The sequence below is a fragment of the Amblyomma americanum genome, chromosome 5, assembly GCF_052857255.1.
Source record: "Amblyomma americanum isolate KBUSLIRL-KWMA chromosome 5, ASM5285725v1, whole genome shotgun sequence".
Lineage (NCBI taxonomy): Eukaryota > Metazoa > Arthropoda > Arachnida > Ixodida > Ixodidae > Amblyomma > Amblyomma americanum.
Window position 1 is genome coordinate 88,170,805 of NC_135501.1, and position 8,504 is coordinate 88,179,308.

General features: G+C 51.8%; 1 pseudogene; it reads left to right on the forward strand.

Annotated features, from left to right (window-relative positions):
- Positions 1-1,163: 1,163 nt before the first annotated feature.
- Positions 1,164-2,513, forward strand: LOC144134861 (uncharacterized; annotated as a pseudogene).
- The last annotated feature ends 5,991 nt before the right edge of the window (positions 2,514-8,504 follow it).

The following is an 8,504-nucleotide window of genomic DNA, read 5'->3' on the forward strand; positions in this document are numbered from 1 at the left end:
TTATGCTACCTATGGCATCAAGACTGCCAGAACCGAGACCCCCGTTAAGTTGTTGCAGACAAGGCAAATAAAATGAGGGGCTCCTTTGACAAACATATTAACGAAGCCAACCGTCACCGAAACCAAAGTGCATAGGAGATTTTTGTTTTAAATTTATAGTGCCAATCAATTGGACTTTAAGGAAAATTACTTATAAAGCAGCAGAAAAAACAACCATTCCACCGGTGGGATCCGAACCCACGACCTCCGAATATCGCGTCCGGTGCTCTTACCAACTGAGCTACGAAGACGGCGGTCCAATCCGCTTCTTTCGTGGGTTTTTTTTTGCGTGTAAGCGAACCTTGAGAGTGTTCACCAGCGCCACCCTCGTCCATAGCGGTGGACGTAGCACGTCCTGTAATACCGCAAGTGTGACGTAGAACGTCAACTAACGGCAAGGGCGGAAACTGAGAGAGCCATCTTATGCTACCTATGGCATCAAAGCTGCCAGAACCGATACCCCCGTTAAGGTATTAGCAGAAAAGGCAAATGAAATGAGGAGCTCGTTTGACAAACATATTAAGGAAGCCAACAGTCGCCGAAACCAAAGTGCATAGGGGATTTTTTTTAATTTATAGTGCCAATCAATTGGTTTGTAAAGAAAATTACTTATATATATATATATATATATATATATATATATATATATATATATATATATATATATATATATTGACACGTGTCATTTATCTTTATCGGGCGACCACGTTTCGCCGCCTACCAAGTGTTATCGCACAGCGCGGGACGCGCCTGCATCTATCCGAAGTTTCTGGCAAGTCATCGATGCTTCTATTCGCTGTCTGTTGTAGCCGAACCTTATGTTATCTGATTTCATCGCCTGACGCGAATGGTGTAGAACTTTGTGGAAGGCACGCGGGTCCCAACGATTAGTCTGAAACATTCGACGACTGCTATATAACAGCCGGCGCGCTTGACCCGCGGATCAGATTTTAGACGATCGCCGACCGTGCTCGCCGCTACCGTTGTGCTGTAAGTGTAGCCTCTTTTGTGGGCACAGGTTCGCCCAATAAAAGTTAGTTTTGTCTTTCACAGTATTGCTACTGTGTTCTTCAACGTCACCACCACGTGACATCTGGTGGAGGTGCTTCTTTTTTGTTTTGTTCATGTACCGGACGCCCCTGACAAGCCGTGATCCAAGCCCGGACCGCAAAGAGAACACCAACGTAGTCCCGGACAATCGAGCAAGCCGCCGTCTTCAACAGCTGCCCCCGGAGCACGGACTTCTACCTAAGAAGACCAAGAAGATTGTGGCCGAGGCAACCCCAATGGCAGCCCCAGCGTCCCTCATCATGCTGCAGCAGCCCAGGGAACCACCGACGTTCCGCGGTTCCACATTTGAGGACCCGGAAAGCTGGCTGGAAACGTATGAAAGGGTCGCTACGTTTAACAGCTGGGCAAGCGACGACATGCTGCGTCATGTCTATTTCGCATTGGAGGACGCCGCCAGGACGTGGTTTGAGAATCGAGAAGCCACCTTGACGACGTGGGACCTGTTCCGAAGCAGCTTCCTGCAAACATTTACAAGCCTCCTGCGTAAAGAGCGAGCCCAAGTTCTACTGGAGACCAGAGCGCAGCTGCTTAAAGAGACGATCGCAATCTGCACTGAGGAAATGAGCCGTCTGTTCCGGCACGCCGACCCGGAAATGTCCGAAGAGAAGAAAGTCCGCCTACTGATGCGTGGTGTACAGGAGGAACTTTTCGGCGCAATGACACGAAGCCCACCGACGACCGTAGAAGAGTTCCTTCGCGAGGCCACCAGCATTGAGAAGACACTCGAAATGGGGAACCGACAATACAACCGCCGCACGAACTCGACAAACTACGCCGGAGTTCAGTCACTGGCAACCGACGACCTGCGCGAGACCATCAGGGCAGTCGTACGAGAGGAACTTCAAAGGATCTTCCCTTCATCGCAACCTCAAGTGGCCTCAGTCGCCGAAATTGTCAAAGAAGAAGTCCAGCGATCGCTGGGAGTTCGCGAGGTACAACCACAATCATCGCAGCCCCAGCCAGAAGCGATGACCTATGCCGCCGTCGCCCGCCGTCAAGGTCCCCCTCCACGACCGCGCCAGGACCCTGTAACGCCGTAATTCCGTCGACCACCGCCGCCGCCACCAACACGCCCACCCGTCGACCAGCGCAGCTACCCGAGGAAGACAGACGTTTGGCGCGCTCCTGACTACCGCCCGCTCTGCTACCACTGCGGGGAAGCCGGCCATGTGTACCGCCGATGCCCATACCGCGACCTGGGATTGCGAGGGTTCGCGGTCGACGCACGGCGCCCTCGGGGAGGCAAACGCCCTCGTGACATCGCCGACTACCTCGCCGCTACTCAGTGGAGCCCTCGACGGCCATCCCGGTCGTCGTCACCAGGCCGCTACCTGTCGCCGCAGCCCCGTCCATACACTGGCCCAGCACGGCGCCGCTCTGCGAGCCCATATCCGGAAAACTAAAATCAGCAACCGATGGAGGTGCGGTTGCTGTTCGTCGAACTGACGAAGATCCTCCGCCGCCGACGAAGACGGCGCAGAGACCACCTCGACGACATAATAACGACACGCCGCCGTCCCGACGAAGTCAGGAAGCCACGAATACACCGACGAAAGACGACTTGACGATGCGACGTTCCAACTTCAGTTAAACACGACGCAGCCGTGATCCGGCGAAAAGACCTAACTGCAACGCCAGACAAAGAACCACCGACCTCGACGTGCTTCTCGACGGCCACGCAGTTACCGCCTTAGTGGACACAGGGGCTGATTACTCCGTAATGAGTGGACACATCGCCGCCCAGTTGAAGAAAGTTAAGACCGCATGGGAAGGCCCTCAAATTCGGACGGCTGGAGGACACCTCATCACGCCGACTGGAATCTGCACGGCAAGAATAACCATTCATGACCGCATTTACCCTGCCACCTTCGTTATCCTCCAACAGTGTTCACGAGACGTCATTCTCGGTATGGACTTCCTGAACCAACACGGCGCAATCATCGACCTGAAGTCGAAGTCAATAACGCTGTCGGAAGATAAAGCAATACCGCCGGAGAGCCCTCGTAGTCACCATGCCTTGAGTGTGCTCGAAGATCAAGTGAGCATCCCGCCTCGCTCCAGCATTGTTATTTCGGTCGGCACCGAAATACCCGCTGACGTAGAAGGTGTCAACGAAGGCGACAAACGTCTACTGCTAGACCATCAAATTTGCGTCGCAAGAGGGATCGCTCGACTGCATGGAGGGAAAACTGAAGTGTTGCTGACAAACTTCAGCCAGGAGTTCAAGCACATCAGTAAGGGCACGACGATCGCATACATGGAGAAAATTCTGGAAATCAGTAATGCGTTTGTCCTCTCAGATTCCGCCGCATCTACCATGACGACCATGGTTCCGGAACCAGACTACAACATTAATCCAAGTCTCCCCGTGATTAAGCAACAGCAGCTCAGAAGTCTGCTCCGACGATACAAAGGCTGCTTTTCGACGTCATCGAGGATTCGACAAACACCAGTCGCCAAGCATCGCATAATCACCGAGGAGTGCGCTCGACCACTCCGACAGAGCCCTTACCGAATTTCGCCGCGAGAACGTGAAGCGATGAGAGCAAGTCGACGAAATGCTGCGCGACATCATCCAGCCGTCGAAAAGCCCGTGGGCATCCCCTGTTGTCCTGGTGAAGAAAAAGGACGGAACCCTCCGTTTCTGCGTCGATTATCGTCGTCTGAACAAGATCACGAAGAAGGACGTATACCCCCTCCCACGGATAGACGACGCATTGGATCGGCTCTGCAACGAAAAATACTTCTCGTCGATGGACCTCAAGTCTGGCTGTTGGCAAATAGAAGTCGACGAAAAAGATCGCGAAAAGACCGCCTTCATCACCCCAGACGGCCTCTACGAGTTCAAGGTTATGCCATTTGGAGTGTACTCGGCGCCTGCAACGTTCCAGCGCGTGATGGACACTGTTTTAGCAGGATTGAAGTGGCATACCTGTCTCGTTTACTTGGATGACGTCGTTGTCTTCGCCGCAAATTTCGACGATCACCTTAGGCGACTTGCCACAGTACTAGAGGCCATCAAGTCATCAGGGCTCACTCTGAAGCCAGAAAAGTGCCGCTTCGCTTACGATGAGCTTCTGTTCCTAGGCCACATCATCAGCAAGTCTGGAGTCCACCCTGACCCACAGAAGACAGCTGCCATCGCACAGTTCCCGCAGCCCATCGACAAGAAGGCAGTGCGTAGATTTCTTGCATTTGTGTGCCTACTACAGGCGATTTGTCAAGGACTTTTCACGCATCGCTGAGCCGCTGACACAGCTCACTAAATGTGACGTTGAGTTCAAGTGGGAAACGCCGCAGGCCGACGCATTTCAAGAACTGAAACGATGCATGCAATCGCCGCCCGTACTTGCGCACTTCGACGAGCACGCCGATACCGAAATCCACACTGACGCCAGTAGCCTAGGCCTCGGTGCCGTCCTAGTCCAGAGAAAAGATGGGCATGAACAGGTGATAGCTTACGCTAGCCGGTCGTTATCAAAAGCGGAAGGCAATTTTTCTACAACCGAAAAGGAATGTCTCGCCATCGTTTGGGCCACAGCGAAATTTCGCCCTTACCTATATGGCAGGCCATTCAAAGTGGTCAGCGACCATCACGCATTGTGTTGGCTAGCTAACTTAAAGGACCCTTCAGGACGGCTGGCATGGTGGAGCCTCAGACTACAAGAATACGACATCACTGTAACCTACAAGTCCGGACGAAAACACTCAAATGCCGATTGCCTATCACGCGCCCCCATTGACCCGCCGCCGCAAGATGACTAGGATGACGACGCCTACCTTGGAATAATAAGCGCGGAAGACTTCGCCGAACAGCAACAAGAAGACCCGGAGCTAAAAGCCCTAGTCGATTATTTGGAAGGGCACACCGACGTTGTCCCTAGGGCATTTAAGCGTGGATTGTCTTCGTTCACGCTTCAAAACAACCTACTCGTGAAGAACGTCTCACCAGTCCGCGCCAACTATCTTCTTGTTGTTCCGTCGGCGCTGCGTTCAGAAGTACTGCACGCCCTACATGACGATCCGACCGCTGGGCACCTCGGTTTCTCCCGGACGCTATCAAGGATACAAGAACGATATTACTGGCCGCACCTAACCGCCGATGTCGCCCGTTACGTCAAGACATGCCGAGACTGTCAGCGACCCAAGACACTATCGACAAGGCCAGCGGGATTACTACAGCAGATCAAGCCTCCTTACCGACCTTTCAGCAGATCGGGATGGACTTGTTTGTACCGTTTCCGACATCAACTTGCGGAAATAAGTGGATCGTCGTGGCGACGGACTATCTCACCCGCTTCGCTGAAACGAAAGCTCTGCCGTAAGGCAGCGCAGCCGAAGTGGCGAAATTTTTCTTCGAGAACATCCTGCTGCGACATGGTGCTCCAGAAGTCATCATCACCGACAGAGGAACGGCTTTTACAGCAGAGCTCACGCAAGCCATTCTGCAGTACAGCGAGACAAGTCACAGGAGGACAACTGCCTACCATCCGCAGACGAATGGTCTCACGGAGCGCCTGAACAAGACCCTCGCCGACATGCTAGCAATGTACGTCGACGTCGAGCAGAAGACATGGGATGCGGTCCTGCCGTACGTAATATTCGCTTACAACACGGCGGTGCAAGAAACAACACAGATCACGCCATTTAAGCTGGTTTACGGCAGGAACCCGACGACGACGCTCGACGCCATGCTGCCGCACGTCACTGACGAGGAAAATCTTGACGTCGCTATCTCCTGCGCGCCGAAAAAGCTCGACAGCTCGCCCGCCTACGGGTCCAGAACCAGCAGCGTACCGACAGCCGACACTACAACCTGCGACGACGCTTCGTCGAGTACCAGTCCGGCGACCGTGTTTGGGTATGGACCCCGATACGCCGACCAGGACTCAGTGAGAAACTATTGAGACGCTATTTCGGACCTTACAAGGTCATTCGACGTTTTGGCTCACTGGACTATGAGGTCGTGCCAGACGGCATTTCGCATTCACAGCGGCGCCGCGCACGAGCTGAAGTGGTCCACGTGGTGCGCCTTAAACCCTTTTACGGACGCTGACAAACTTCCTTATTTTTGTTGTTTACTTTGCTACGAGTGCTTTTGTTTATTTCGTTTGTTTGCAGCATCGGGTCGATGCTTTTCAAGAGGGGGGGGGGGGTAATGACACCTGTCATTTATCTTTATCGGGCGACCACGTTTCGCCGCCTAACAAGTGTTATCGCACAGCGCGGTACGCGCCTGCATCTATCCGAAGTTTCTGGCAATTCATCGATGCTTCTATTCGCTGTCTGTTGTAGCCGAACCTTATGTTATCTGATTTCATCGCCTGACGCGAATGGTGTAGAACATTGTGGAAGGCACGCGGGTCCCAACGATTAGTCTGGAACATTCGACGACTGCTATATAACAGCCGACACGCATGACCCGCGGATCAGATTTTCGACGATCGCCGACCGTGCTCGCCGCTACCGTTATATCTGGTGTACCAATAAATTCTCTTTATACCGTTGTATCTGTGCATATTGGTGACTCGTTTGCGCATATTTTGCTTCTTTTTGAAATTACATTATGTACTGTTCGTGACTGCCAGTGTTCTTATGTAAATGTGGTCTGGTGTACCAATAAATTCTCTTTATACCGTTGTGCTGTAAGTGTAGCCTCTTTTGTGGGCACAGGCTCGCCCAATAAAAGTTAAGTTTTGTCTTTCACAGTATTGCTACTGTGTTCTTCAACGTCACCACCACGTGACTATATATATATATATATATATATATATATATATATATATATATATATATATATATATATATATATATATATATATATATATATAATTTCGACCACTTGGGTGTCTGTAACGTACACTGACATCGCACAGCACACGGGCGCCTTAGCGTTTTGCCTCATGAAAACGCAGCCGCCGCGTCGGGTCCGAACCCGGGAACTCCAGATCAGTAACCATTTCCTTTCCCCTAAAACCAATTATTATTATTAAGGAAAGGAAGTGAGACCTGTCTCACATATCTCTGTGGACACCGGAACCGCGCCGAAAGGAAAAGAAAATGAAATCAAAATTGATTTTAAGGAAAGGATGCGACGCGTCTGACACATCTGTCATTCGGGTGCAGTGGCGCCGTTCGGGCACGCAGAAATCACGCGGTGAGCGGCGAACAACGCAGCGCACGTCCAAAGCGCGTTCACCGCGAAGCCTGCGGCTTGCTACCCGTTCGTTTGGCGCGGAAGCTATGCTGACGCTCGTGGCATCAGGTTTGTCGAGAACGATGTGCCGACGAACTACGGCTGCAACTTGAGTTCCGCGCGTTTCGGCAAGGCGCCTGGCAGCGCTTCTACGTGGTTTGCCGCTTTGCGTGTCCATTTCACCGTACGTAGCTAAGCGATTTGTATAATGGGCAAGGCGTCGCGCCGAACGGGCGACGGCGTTCCGTGGACTCCCTGGCAGTACTGCAACCCGATGTCGCGTTCCACTCTTAAAGGCGAAGCTTAAGCGTCCTCTGATTTTTTGTAGTCGTTATGGGGACCGTGAAAGAGACACAACAACGACAGAACGATGCGAGGAAGAAACAACGCGCTCAAGAGAAGCGAGAAGAACAGGCCGCACGACTGGAGAAGTGTTTTAACAAAGGCGCGGCTAGAAGTCGTACCACGTCTCAGAGTGACCCTTCAACTGCGGAAGAGGCCGGTTTGAGTTCTCGAGAGCGTCGGAATGAGACGCTGCTTAGAAGACGTGCCGAGTCAACGAAGCTTTCGCAGTTCAACTAGGGTTAACGAGACCTAAACCAGAGACAATTTTTTTTTTCAGAATAAAGACGGTGTTTACTACTGGGTTGTTAGCGTCTTCAATTAACGTAGCACATTAAATAAAATCTCGTTCCACATTTGTTTTCTTAATTTGGGTGTGCTACTTGTACTTCGCTGGGCCGAATTAATTGCATTAGTGTTATAGCCTTAATAGAATACAAATTGAATTGTGATTTAACGGCATCATAGAACAATAGTATACTTTCAGTGATATTCGTTGCTCGCGTTAATATTCATATCAAAGAAGCAATAATGCGAGCGGCAAATGCTGGCACAAAAACACAGCATTGATTTCTACTAAGTGGTCGCAGCTAATATTAAATCCATTAAAGCATTGAGAAGAGAGATCACGCAGAGCGACGGGCTCGACGGACTAATAGAGCCGTAGACTGGACTGTCTACAACCGCCTGGACGCGGCAGCGCCCCGCCACTCCAAGAAGCTATACCGCCGGCAGTGCGCTTCACAATGCCAAAGGATGGAGGAAGATGTCTGCACGCGGAGGCTGTTTGACACCCTGCGGCGCATCACCGAACCACAGGCAAACCGTTAACCGCTGGCCGCCCTCGCAATCTCCA